The sequence below is a fragment of the Grampus griseus genome, assembly GCF_964374135.1.
Source record: "Grampus griseus genome assembly, chromosome: 13".
NCBI lineage: Eukaryota > Metazoa > Chordata > Mammalia > Artiodactyla > Delphinidae > Grampus > Grampus griseus.
Genome location: NC_139007.1, coordinates 79,647,127 through 79,661,857, shown reverse-complemented (window position 1 = coordinate 79,661,857; position 14,731 = coordinate 79,647,127). Strand labels below are relative to the sequence as shown.

Genomic DNA, 14,731 nt, shown 5'->3' with positions numbered 1-14,731 from the left:
AGAGTAAGATACGCGTTCACCTACGCCAACCACATTTTTTTCTCATTAGATACATCCCCCTTCATTTGGGCAATAAAGTGAGAAGACTGGCCGTGCCTAGTACTGTGATTCGAGAGGGTGAAAGCAGTGATATTCTGGGTTTACTTTGACGTCTAGGAACTTAAAACGCTTCCTCACGGTGAGGGTGCCTTTCTCTCCGAGACTTAAAAATCAACAACGTATGATTTTCCACTCCAGTCCAGGCAGAAGAACCAGGTAACAGTGTGAGAGCAAAGACATGTTAGGGAATTACAATGCAGGGAAAACGGAGGCAGCAACTGGCAGTCTGGACAGTTTGAGAGGTATTTCTCTGCCCAAGTTCCCTGTGGTCGCACACATGCAGAACAGCGCCACTCCCAAGACACACACTTCCAAGGGGCAGGTGTGTCTAACAAGACCGATGATCAAGAATATTTTCCGTCTAAATCATGTGTATGTATGAAAGAATTCTGTAAACCATAAAGCTGCCATGTCCCACACCAGTGCAGTGTCTCGAGCTCAGCTTCTCCCCAGAGCACGTTGCCATGTGTGGTCCTGCCTCTTCAAAACCCACCCCATTTAATGCAATGTAGTGCCCTGAGGAAGGACATCAGTGAAACTGGTGCAATCAGAAGTAAGTCTAGAGTTTAGTTAATGACAACGTATCAACGTTAATTTCTTAGTCTTGACAAATGTTCTATAGTTTTGTAGGATAACATTAGAGGAAGCTGGGTCAGAGGAACTCTCTGTACCGAGTATCTTTGTACCTTCTGTAAATCCAAAACTATTCTAAGATACGAAGCTTATTTTTAAAAGTTTAAAACACCTGTCTGCTTAAAAAGAAAAAAAAAAAGAAGGGGAAAAAACACACTGCATGGGAAAAGACTTTCTAAGCAAACCATCAGAGTAGAAACTATGGGAAAAAAATTGAAAGACTTGACTACATAGAAAATTTAAACTTTTATACATAAAATATGCCATGAACAGAGTTGGAGTTGAAAGGCAACCAAGAAACTGGGAAAATATTTATAATATACATGCGAGAAAAGGGGTTGATATACATAACATAGCAAACTTCATATATTTTTTAATTTTTAAAAAAAGGCCACATGCCTAGGTACTCCATCTGCTACAACTGCTTTCACACATATCAAATCTGTATGTCCAAACTCCAATTCAGTCCCTTTAAACCACGTTTCTTCCCATTCCACCCACTGCCTCTGACAGCCCCCCACACCTGGGGGCTCTGCTAGAGAAAGCAGAGCTTCAGTGCAGCCTTCCCCACAGCGGCTAACCCTGTTCAATTTGTTGGACCACTCCTAACCAAAGTCTCCTTCTAGAATCTAGGACTCTTCTTCTTTATGAGCGCAATATGTCAAGCTTACCTACTTGGTGCCCACAATACTGAAAACAGGTCAAACCACAACCAGAAGTGGGAATCCTGAGAAAAGACTAAGGTGTGCGAAGACCTCGCAGGTCAAAACCAGATTCAAATTTCAGCACCAGCCAATCAGAAAAAAAGGAAGCAGAAAAGCACTCACCACAGGTGGGCAGCCGCCTCCCACCTGGAGCCCCATTTACCTGGATTTCTAGAGAGACTCACCTATTCAGAGAAAAAGCACCTTCGTAAAATAAAACACAGTTACAACTAACTCAGCAGTTTATATTAGAGCCAACCAATCTTAGTAATTTTTTGGTTGTTGTTATTTCTGTGCTTTTAAATTTAGAAGGGGACCAGAGAATCTGAAGAATATACTTCTTTCAAGGTGTCTCCATATATGTAGAGTTTATGTCAGTTAGAATTATACTAAGAATTAATATTAGTCATATTATATTAAAATTAAGAAGCAAAAAGAACGTTGAAGTTCCATACATAAAACAATACAGAAGTCAAAAGATAAAATATTTTTCACACAGAATAGTGTGACCATGATTAAAACCACTAGCTAAAAATTCAGGAGCTAGAAGTTTGCACCCCAGCTGATTACATTCTTCCATTAACCTTAGGCAGACTTTCTGTTGCCCTACTTACCTGGAGTTTCCTATGCTACAAGACAGTAGTTCATGTCTTAAAATAACTCTAAGTACTTAAGACAGTACTTAAGGCCAAGTAGACACAAAACGAAGAATAGAATTAAACCCAATCTTAATTTCTTGACGCTCATTCATGATCTAATTTGTGAATAACTCCAGACTCCCCAGCAGGCTTCCTTCCTCAGACATCTCACCTTGGGTCCACCTTACTGCTCATTAGCACCAAAGGAGGTTTAACTTAAACCAATTGTGCTCGTCATTAACCATCTAGTAAAAGGTTTGAAGCAACTGGCTTATATTGACCTCTGGTGATTACTGGTATAGTTCACGTGACAGTGCCTACCTCTCTCCCACAAGTTTCAGCTGTCTTACATACACCAGAGAAATAGCTCAATTCCCCAAAGCCAAATACACGCACATCCTTCTATGTCACATGAAAGAGAAAAACTTCACCATCTGAACACGGGTGAAGGACGGCCAAGGAGATTCCATTTCTATGACCATTGATCAGCAGAGATCACTGTTCTTTGCAAATCACAGACAGCAAAGAAAGGGAAGACAATGGGATATCCCAAGGCTCTCAGAATTAAAAACAATACACCATTTCTGAACCATGGGTTAATCCTGAGACTTCTCTACTTATTTACAATAAACTTATTACATTAAATTCATAGGAGACTGATGTCAAAGCACCTCATAAACATTATTGCTCCTATGAATACCTCTGTGAAGAAAAGCATTTGTAGCCTAGGAGGGACCTACAATGGTACTTAATGTTTCTCTATCCCATTTCTTGCACATAAATACACATAAGTACAAGTCCTATTCACTGTACTGTATCACGAAAGTTTTCAAAACAACGTTAATTAGTTGATCAAAAACTTAAATAAATCTATTCCATACAGCAATGTAATTGTGCAGCTTGTTAATGGTCCAGAAGAGATTTGGTGCTGATTAGTTAAAATTAAAGGTTGACATAATTAGATAAAACTGAATTATGGTGATAACTTGTGGACTTCATATATCAGCACTTTACTCTCCAATGATAACAGAGACCTGGCTGTCGTAGCTGTAAGAATGGTGAGGAGGAAGCAGATGCAAAATCAAACACAAACAGGACGCCATAAATCCACAAAGGCTGGGAAGTGATGCTCCAGTTAGCTATGACGGATGGATTGTGGGCGGGACCCCGATCCCACGCTACTTAATTTATCCCCAAGTCCCTCAAAATCAAAGCTGGGTGAGGAGACAGAACAATGTGTGTGCCACTTTCATTCTCACTCTGTCATAGTATTAAAAATTACTACTGTTGGAATAAAATAAGCAAACTGTGAGCTTTCTTTTACTGAGTTGCTGTATTTTATTCCAAGCATTTCAAATATTACAGAATTTATTTCATCATTCAGATATCAGAAAATTCTGAAAAGTTAACTTCCTACAAAGGAAACACAGACTGGGTTTCTCATTTCCTGGGAAAAGACGGCAAGCACAAAAACAAAAAGGGTTCCAACTATTTGTAGGCACTGGAAAATGTGACCTGGGTTTAGCCATATTCATCCACCTAGCTGTCCCCATGATCCAACCTCCTTACACTTCTTTCTTTCAGGTAAGTTAAATCCAGGAATGACTTTTTGAAGGCATTCTTGTGTAATATGACAGACGTTAATACATATACTTCCTGATGATTTAACACAGCAGTAACTATGGCCACCTGAAATGTCAGCTCTGGTGTCCAGGGTTTTCATCCACAGCATCAGGCTAACTTCTTATCACGCATGTTTTGATATTCTAACCACTGGAGCTGAATTTGTCCATCTGGGTTGTGGCTAAGAGGACTGTCTGAAGCTTCAGAAACTGATTTACATGTGAAGATAATCCTGTATATTCTCAGCACATGATAACATCACTACTGATCAGCTTTTCTGGAATATTAAAACTGTCCCCGTACTAACCGGCCTGTCCTCATGGAGGACCCCTGGCACTCTGACACAATGCCATGTGTTTCCCCAGGACAGTATCATATACTCTTAAAAGCCAAAGATGAAGGAAAGGTTCATAGGGGGCCAACAACATGGTACTCAAAGTATGTTCTACACAAGACTCTTCATTTCTCTTGCCAGAGACTGAAAATTACACACACACACACACACACACACACACACCAGGTGTAACTGCCTCCAAAATTTAAACTAATCTTCCCTTGCTGATTGCAAGAAACTGGTCAAAGAAACATTCAGTTAGGATGAAAAAATTCTGAACCCAGTGATATTTGTCTCTATCAAAGGAGAATTTGAAAACACTGAGCAACAGTTTTAGAAAGTAGATACCAAAGAGCCTGTAGAACCAAGTGTCCCACACAGTAACTAGCTTGGGATCAACAGGTGAGACTTAAGAGGAAAGGTTGAGACTGTCATAAAAATTATTCACGAAAAAGGCCAATTCTTAGCCTTAACCAGACACGAACAGATCTGATACAAGAAAAACTATAACACAGTGGTTCTACTATGCCCATTCCAAACTGGGAGAAAATGTCCAAGTATTAAGACTACCAAAAAAAGACATAGCAGAAATAATTGTAACAACATAATAACTTACATTATGCATTTCCAAATCCTTTCACATCCATTAAGATCTAAATTAAGTCTTCAATTTTTAAAAAGTGAGAAACTGTAAATCTTAAGTTGTAGTGTGTGTTATCTTTCTCAAAGCTCTTTCACATCCATTTTGACTCTAATTGTGCTTTTGATTAGAAATAATACCAGTGAGAAAGATGTTCAAGTGAGTCTGTATTATCTGCACAGCACCTCTGCACACCTACAGAATAATTTTCTACACTCTACAGCCTACTACGCCATTACTAGGAGGCTTTCCATAAACACTACTTTTCCATTCTATTCTTAAAATACTTTCTCTCAAAGGTGGGTATCCTTGTCACCACATAAGCGCAAAGACTTCTATTTCTACTTACTGACATCAGAGAAATATATCTGATTCTGGATTAACCACATTTAAAGGAAAAATGGTATAATTTTTACAATCCAAGAATAATCCAAAATTTTAATTTTGATCCATTTTCTATGAAAGCCAGAAATCAAATAGAGTTGACTGGTATAGGTCCTAACATGAACAAAACAGAAGTTAAAAGGAAAAGAAAGCCCAAGTTTATCAGAGTGTGTAGTAATTTATGGAGATGCAGTAATTAATTCAATGTTTATGAGCAAAGAATGTATTTAATTTTAACCGAATGTGTAGTGGGCATCTATCGCCTTGTCTTCCTGGAATGTCTTCCCTTTCTTTAGTTAAAAGCACCCCAACTCACCTTGTGATTCCTCCATTCTATATCTTTGTGGGACTGTCAACTGAGAGCAATCCTACGCGCGCGCGCACACACACACACACACACACACACTCACACACACACACATACAGCCAAAGGGCAAATTACCTAACAAGGCCAATCACAGTCTCTCCCCAGGAAAACTAAATCTTTCAACACAAGAATGAAATCAGTGGGTGCTGTCTTCAAGACCACGGCACCTGTAGCAGACTGCCCATTAGGCGGTTCCTGAAGCCTAGCTCCTCGAAGGTCTGATTCTTGGCCTGCAAAGCCTAGTCGTTCAGCATTTTCTATGCCTATATTATATGTAATTGCTATGCCTACAATTCTGTAACCTCTCTTTTTCACTCAATAATATATAATGGGCCTCCTTCCAGATTGGTTAATATAGATTTATATCATTATTTTCAATGGCCGTATGCAAAGAAGGTACCCTAATCTATTTAATCAATTCCTTAAGGTTATTTACTAAATAACCGTATACAGTAAATAGTTCTTTACTGTATACATATACCTTTGCTAACTTTTCCTACTATTTTTTAGGATAAGTTCCTAAATGTGGGCTTGCTGGGTTAAAGGTTATGCAAATTTTACGTTTTGACACATAATAGTAGCTATTTAGAATAAGTGCATTGGACTTCCCTGGTGGCGTAGTGGTTCGGAATCTGCCTGCCAATGCAGGGGACATGGGTTCTATCCCTGCTCCGGGAAGATCCCACATGCCATGGAGCAACTAAGCTCGCGAGCCACAACTACTAAGCCTGTGCCCTAGAGCCCGCGAGCCACAACTACTGAAGCCCGCGCGCTCTAGGGCCCGCGGGCCGCAACTACTGAGACCCGCGCACCTGGAGCCCGTGCTCCACAGCAAGAGGGGCCACCATAATGAGAGTCCCACACGGCTCAATGAAGAGTGGTCCCTGCTCACCGCAACTAGAGAGAGCCCACATGCAGCAACGAAGACCCAACAAAGCCAAACTAAAAAACTTTTTTTAAAAGATTAGAATAAGTGCATCAATTTACACCTCTACTGAGACCAAAGAGTATACATGTCCCTTCATCTTCACCAGCACTGGGAATTACTATCATCCTTATTCCCACTCCAAATTAGGAAATGCCCAAATAGTAAGACTACCAAGAGAATGGATACCCAAAGTAATCATAGTAACATAATACTTTATATCAAGCTTTACCAAATTGTTTCACATCTAGTAAGGTCTAAATTGAGTTTAAATTACATTGCCAATATAATCATTGAAATATGGTGTCTTAGTTGGCTCAGGCTGCCATTAAAAAATACCACAGTCTGGGGTGGCTTAAACAACAGAAATTTATTTCTCACCATTCTGGAGGCTGAAAACTCCAAGATTAAGATGGCAACAAGGCAGATTTCTTTTGTGACCTCTCATCTTGGCTTGTAAGTGGTTGCCATCTAGCTATGTGCTCACATGACCCCTTCTTTGTGCATGGTGAGGGGCGGGGAGGGAAGTGTTTTGGAAGGGGTTGGAGAGCTCTCTGTTGTCTGTCTCTTCTGATGAGGGTACTAATCCCATCATGAAGGCTCCACCCTACCCCTAATTACCTCCCTAAGGCCCCATCTCCAAATACCAACACACTGGGGGACAGGGCTTCAACATAAGAATTTGAGGGAGAGACATTCGGTTCATAACAAATGGTATCTTATTTTTGCTTTTAATTTCATTTCTTCAATTACTAGTAAAGTTGAATATTTTAATATATTTATTGGTCATTTACTTTCTCTTTTATTTTTCTTTTAAAAATGGTCTGTTCTGATTCCAAACCTGGAACAGGAAGGCTACAGGATGAGCCTGGAACATCTTGTCACACCAGAAAGCAAGGAAGCTACTACAGGCTACTAGAGCTGTGTCATAAGGACTCAGAGCCAAACTGAATAAGTCTATCTGCCCAAAGATATGGCAATTTGAGCATCAAAAGGACAATAATTGAAATGGACTGAAACGCATCATATATGCTAAAACAGAGAAGTTCATAAAGATCCTCAAAAAGAAAAAAAAAAAAAGGAAAGAAAAGACCCTAGCTCCATTACCATTGGAAGATGGCAGGGAACCAACTCATGATTTTGGAGAGTGGCAAATAAAGGGAAATAATCAAACATTCCTACACAATGTATGTATACCTCAGGGTGAGTCCTTCATGCTCTTCCATACAACAAAATATACCATTATAACATTAGCTGAGGAAAAAAACATCATCTGCCTCAGCTGCAAATTTCAGAAAGATGTACCATATGTCACTATCCACGTGGAAGGGAAATTAAAGGACCCAGAAAGGATATAACATACATATTAGTTTCATCCCCCATGGTTCCCATATTTTTAAAAGGTACTGTGCATTCTGTTGGTGGGAATGTAAATTGATACAACCACTATGGAGAACAGTATGGAGGTTCCTTAAAAAACTAAAAATAGAATTACCATATGACCCAGCAATCCCACTACTGGGCATATACCCAGAGAAAACCTTAATTCAGAAAGACACATGCACCCCAATATTCATTGCAGCACTATTTACAATAGCCAGGACATGGAAGCAACTTAAGAGTCCATCAACAGACGAATGGATAAAGAAGATGTGGTACATATATACAATGGAATATTACTCAGCCATAAAAAGGAACGAAATTGGGTCATTTATAGAGATGTGGATGGACCTAGAGACTGTCATACAGAGTGAAGTAAGTCAGAAAGAGAAAAACAAATATCGTATATTAAGACATACATGGGAAGCTAGAAAAATGGTACAGATGAACCAGTTTGCGAGGCAGAAATAGAGACAGAGATGTAGAGAACAAACGTATGGACACCAAGGGGGGAAAGTTGGGGCGGGTGGCGGCGGGGGATGAATTGGGAGACTGGGGTTGACATATATACACTGATATGTATAAAATAGATAACTAATAAGAACCTGCTGTATAAAAAATAAATAAATAAAACTTTTAAAAAGGTACTGTGCATTAAAAAATAAAATTAAATAAAATTTTAAAACAACTAATTTGATTTTCTGTTTTAATTAAACAAATCATAGTCAAATAATTTCCAGTGAGAGCTCTTGATCAGCATGAGATTACCTCAGTTGCTAACACTTAGTATGTTAAAATTTAGAACCTTTATAAACGAAATGTAATGTATACATACAATGGAATATTATTCAGCCTTAAAAAGGAAGCAAATTCTGAAACATGCTACAACATGGATGAACCTTGACATGCAAAGTGAAATAAGCCAGTCACAAAAGGACAAATACTGTATGATCCCACTTATATGAGGGACCTAAAGTAGTCAAATTCATGGAGATAGAAAGTAGAAAGCAGAAAGGTGGTGGTCAGGAGTGTGTGGGGGGCGGGGAGGAGGACAGAATGGGAAGTTATTGTTTAATGGACACAAAGTTTCAGTTCAGGAACATGAAACGGTTCTGGAGATGGATGGTGGTGACGGTTGCATAACAATGTGAATGCACTTAATGTCACTGAACTGTACACTTAAAAATGGTTAACATGGTAAATTTTATGTTATGTATATTTTATCATAAAAAACTTAGTATTTTAATCTGTTAAAATTTAGTTGACTAAATTAACATTATCCCAACCAAACTAAAAGAAATTCGACATTTCAATTACATATTCCCTGCAGTCTCACTAAGGAGAGATGTACAATTTGGGAAAAGCTTTTGGTAATACTGAAAATACTTCACAGGGTAGGAACCAATAGAAACCAATGCAATAACTAAATCAAGACATTTCATAACAAAAGTTTTACTCAATTTTTTTTTTTTTTTTGCCATATGCGGGCCTCTCACTGTTGTGGCCTCTCCCGTTGCGGAGCAGACTCCAGACACGCAGGCTCAGTGGCCGTGGCTCATGGGCCCAGCCGCTCCACGGCATGTGGGATCTTCCCAGACCGGGGCACGAACGCGTGTCCCCTGCATCAACAGGCGGACTCTCAACCACTGCGCCACCAGAGAAGCCCTTACTCAATTTTTTAATGCATTTGATGAATCACATGCATAGTTCGGTCACTCAATCTATCTTCAATCTTTCTCCATCCACAGAAGAGAACAGGAAAGAGATCATTGATACTGTAAATGCAGTGAAACAGATGAAGAACAATGTCCTAGCTTAGTCCTGCACATGGAAAGCACTGAAGGAAGGCTGCTGTCTCTTTATTGTTCTTTCATCACTGGGGATCTCAGCATCAATGTTGGATGGTTCAATATAAAACAGGTTTCATGAACCACATACCCTTTTATGGCTTAAAAAAGTTTTTTTCCATGCAGGGTTTTGGTGGGGAAAATGTAAATAATCAAACTACCACTCATATAGCTCCATATGAAAACTAGAAAGTTCAATATGATACACACATCTTTTCTAAATGAAAAGTTGGTTTTAAAATAAACAATAGTAAATACATTACTATTTCTCGGGCACAGGAAGTTAACTTGGGCTTTCTATTCTTCTCCCATGTCATAAAGCTTCACTGTGTTAAAAAAATGTTCCCTATATGATCCCTCTAACTCAGTACTACATACTTCCAACTCTAGAGGTCAACAACACCTCCCCCCATCACAGGAAAACACTGCTACTTTCACAGCCCTTACTAAAATAGAGCACTTAAAATTCTCCAAAGAAATTCACATCCTCTAGCAACTCTCTCACACAAATTAAGTCCTATGCTTAAACACTAGATTTAGCTATTCACAATTTATTCATATACTCATTTCCACAACAGTAAACTATCAAGAAATAGAAAGGGACGGCTGAGGTCCTCCCAATCTGAGCGTGGCTATCATTGTACAATGTTGAGATCAGCTTCCAAACTGCCCCACCAGATCACCAGGAGTCCAGGCAGTTGCCTCTGGTTTGCGGCGTGGCTATGTGCAAGGAGCCCTGTCACTTTCCATCCATCACAACCCCAAATCCCAGCAATCAGTGCTGCAGGGCCTGGGGATGAGCATCCTCCAGGACCATAGCACCATTCCCTGTGGCCTTGCCTGCAAGAACTAAACTCCAAGAAATGCAAACCTGAGACACAGAGAGGCACAAAGAAAGGGACTCCCAAATGTTTTTTTACATTCTTCAAAACTTTAGAAATAAATTATTTTCCCTGTGTTTTTTTAAGAATCTGCCTACTGGGTATCCTTAAGGTGCTGCTAAACTACTGCAAAATACAAAGAGGAGGACAATCCCCAAATAGAGAAATCCAGGGCAGAGCTCCCTGTAAGGGGAGCTGACTGTCCACCAGGGGAGAAGTGTTAGAAGACTTTCTGATCACCATGGCAATTTAGCAGGTAAGTCACATCCATCCCCGACAGAACTGTGTCACCCTTATTTCCTTCCACAAAGCTAGATGAACCTCACCTTTCCAACCTTAAAGTGGTGTGACAAGAAAAAGTAGACACCTCTCCCTACTAATTGCCCGAGCCGGTCAAACTTCAGACGCAGCATAATGCACTTTGTTTTTAAGCAGAGAGAAAAGAGGAAGGGTTGGCATTCTGAGCGGAATCCCCGTGATTTGCCAGAGGAAACAGCACAGACCAAACAGCAGAAGCGCCAGCATTTCCATGCAGCTGCCACGACAGGTGACCGGGCCGCTTTGCAGACACCCCGCTCGGTCGGGGGTAACACGGAGGTGGGGCGGCAGGAAGGCCAGGCGGGAGGGGGACAGCCTGGAGGACGAGAAGGTGGGCAGAGGCCGGGAGGGAAATCCACTCCATCCAGACGCCGGGGAGGAAGAGGAGGAGCACAGTTTCCCCCGGGAAACCGTTTTTTCTGTCTCCACAATTAAGGTGGTTTTCTGTCTCCACAATTAAGAAAAAAAAATGGCTCCAAGCCAAACGCCTCCTGATTTACACACAGACACACATACACTCACGCGCGCGCGCGCACACCAAGCTCCTCTATCGCCCCATTTTCTTAGACACTGAAACAAAAGACTAAAACCGCTAAACGGCAGCGAGCGCCGCCCGGAGCCGGGTGTCGGCCACCGTCTCCCCACCGCGCCCTCGGGAAAGCCCACCCGAGGGGGCCGCCCGCCGCCCCCCGCCCAAGCCCCGGCCGGGGGCCGCCCGACGCACCCCCGCCCAAGCCCGGCAGAGGGGCCTGGCCGGGGCTGGGGGCTCGAGCGCCCGCCCCGAGGGGACAGGCACCCGGCCCGGCTCCGGAGGGCGCTCCGCCCGGCGGCCGGGCCCGCCACCTCCTCCATGGGAGGGCGGCAGCGCCCGGGCCGGGACGGCGGTGACAAGAGCCCAGCTCCCGCCTCACCTTCGGGCGCCGGTGGCGGCGGCCCCGCGCTCCTCCGCGCCTCTCTGCCTCCGCCTCCAGCAGCCCCACGCCGCCGCCGCCGCCGCCGCCGCCGCCGCCGCCGCCTCCCCCAGTGTCTCCGCGGAGTCTCCGCCTCCCTCGGCCGCCGCCGCCGCCGCCGCTGGGCCCGGCTGTGCGCCACGTGATCGCGCCACGTGACCCGGCGCGGCTGGCAGGCGCCTCCCCAGCCAGCCTCGCGCCCTCGCGCCCCCGGGGACCCGCGTCCCGTCCGTTGACGCCCGCTGGCTCCGTACTGGGGTCGCGGCCCCCGCCACCCTCGCCTCGCGCTCTGCCGCGGCCCAAGCTGCTGACGCGCTCGTCACCTGCTTGCTGCCACGCGCGAAACCCCCAACTAAACAGACCCTCCAGCCACTGCACACTCGCGAGCACTCCCTCAAAGCGCACACACAACCGCCGAACACCCACTCGCGCGCCCACCGGTTCTCACGCACGTGTCACACACGCGCACCCCGCAGTCTTCGTCCCTCGGGGCAACTACACAGCCTGGACAACAGTGAAAACAGTAACTAGCCAGTCTGAACCCCACCCCCTTGAGGAATGCTTCCTACCCGGTAATGTAATGATTTGTGTGCGGTCCGAACTTAATTTGAGCCGGAAGTGGATATCACACTCTTGAAGTTGAAAGTCTGTAGAAAGCGCACGTTGCTTGTAGTGTGAACCACCGTATGTCTGCATAAAGACACTGAAGTGTCTTTGATGGTGACGATCTGATCTCAGATATATCGTATCTTTTTCAGTTGATCTTATGGGGAAAGGACTGGATAGCGTCATTTTAACTCACACAGAGGAACAAGAATTCACAGCCTTCTTCCCCCCATTAAATTGATGTCCTTCTAGGAATGGAAACTTTATGCATCCGTCCTTCATTTTCCATCACGTACACAGAAATGACACTGCTGATTGTGTGATGTGTATTTTTTAAAAAATGTATGTGTATTTTTAAAAAAAATAGACAAGAGCAGCATCCTTTCTTTCTTGATTTGAGGCATAACATGCCCTATATATTTAAGTATAGCAGCTAATCTTTGCAAGTGTTCCGCACTTTTTTCTGTTTTGCCTATTTGCCAAAATTTTCACATCAGCTTCGGCTTCAGAGTTAAGAATTCCGGCTTCCGTGAATTTCTGGTTGTTAGAAAGAAAATAAAAGAGTTGGACTAGAGTCTTTAAATCCTGAAATTACATACCTACAATTTCACCAATGTTGGCAAGTGCTGCCTAGATTGTTTTAATTTTTAAAAAGTTTTTAAACGATAATATTTGCCTCATTAACATATGCACATAAGTATAATGTGTTCAAGAGAAGTATTAATATGAGCATTATTTAATCGCATTTTATAACATCTCTAAAATTAATTTTGACACCTTTCAGAAGTAAAACTACATTCAAGTCTTAGAGTACCTTAACCATAAAAGATAATCCTCCCTCATTGCAATGTAATGAGTATTTTGCTTCAACTGCATTAACTGGGGTCAGCAATCAGGACCTGGAGCAAATTTTGAAAAATCTGACCCTGACTGTTAGACCTTAAATAGTTCGTAAACTGATGAAAGATGAAAATATGCAGTTGAAGAACTTTTCTTTTCTTTTTTTTTTTTTTTTTTGGTATGCGGGCCTCTCACCGCTGCGGCCTCTCCTGTTGCGGAGCACAGGCTCCGGACGCGCAGGCTCAGCGGCCGTGGCTCACGGGCACAGCCGCTCCACGGCATGTGGGATCCTCCCGGACCGGGGCACGAACCCGTGTCCCCTGCATCGGCAGGCGGACTCTCAACCACTGCGCCACCAGGAAAGCCCTGAAGAACTTTTCTTGACCTAACAAATGCAATGGATATAACAGCCTAAAAATGATTTAACAAATACCATTAAGACTGAACAATGTGGGTGTTCTTTCTTCTGCAAAATATTAAATTTGAAACCACTCTTCTCCTAATACCATAGTTTTCCTTATGGCTCACATGTGCAAACTCTCTTTTATTCAAGCACTGTTTGGCACAAATGCAGCCAACTCTCAGCAAAACTGCAAAGGCTCTCGGGTCTGTCTTCCACCTCTGCAGTTTCCCACAGCGTGAGCGGTGGTGTGAATGGTCTCCGAAGCAACTATCTTCATTGAAGTCCTGCTTCTACCACTTAGAACAAGTGATAACAAGAACAACATACCTAACACCACTTCTTCTTTTTCTTTTTTGTCTTTTTTTTTTTTTTTTTTTTTTTTGCGGTACGCGGGCCTCTCACTGTTGTGGCCTCTCCCGTTGCGGAGCACAGGCTCTGGACGCGCAGGCTCAGCGGCCATGGCTCACGGGCCCAGCCGCTCCGCGGCATGTGGGATCTTCTCGGACCGGGGCACAAACCTGTGTCCCCTGCATCGGCAGGCGGACTCTCAACCACTGCACCACCAGGGAAGCCCCTAACACCACTTCTTTAACAGTACATTCAAATAACAATATCTACCTCACAGGGCTGCTGAAAGAATTAAATAAAATAATTTATGTAAAGCACTGAGTATAGTGCCTGATACATAATAGGTACTCAACCAAAAATAAGAGCTCCAGTGTATTAAATGCTTGCCACGAGCCAAATGCTGTGCCTTGCTGGTTCTTATTTTTACTATTCTTTCTGTTCCCTGTTACTCAGGGTGGGTGCCCTTCATCCCCCGCCGTACCACCACCACCACCTTCCCTATTCCCTCTCTCTGCCTTTTCAGAAGGAAAATGGTTTCCTTAAGCCATTTTAACTTGAAGGCTCATTTACAGAAATCTATTGAATCAGTTGTGAATCAGCATTTTAAGTTTAAAAAAAAACCTTTCAAATTATGAAATAAAAATTGACTATAATTTAGAAATCTGAGGCAGCTGGGGGCCATTAAGAAGGAGATTTGGCAATGCGGACCCTACCACTGGCCTTTGAAACCCCCTGGTCCAACAATTCTAATTTTGTTGTGTTTAAAGTACATCGTTGTCTTGGGCAAACTTTTTTTTTTTCTAGTGAGGTC

General features: G+C 42.8%; 1 protein-coding gene across 1 annotated transcript in view; it reads right to left on the bottom strand.

Annotated features, from left to right (window-relative positions):
- The window catches only part of TULP4 (TUB like protein 4), a 224,321-nt gene extending 212,548 nt beyond the window's left edge, over positions 1–11,773 (bottom strand). The window contains exon 1 of the mRNA XM_082669193.1: positions 11,685–11,773. The gene's annotated coding sequence lies outside the window, so the exon portion shown is untranslated. The remainder of the gene's footprint in view (positions 1–11,684) is intronic.
- Positions 11,774–14,731: the final 2,958 nt, after the last annotated feature.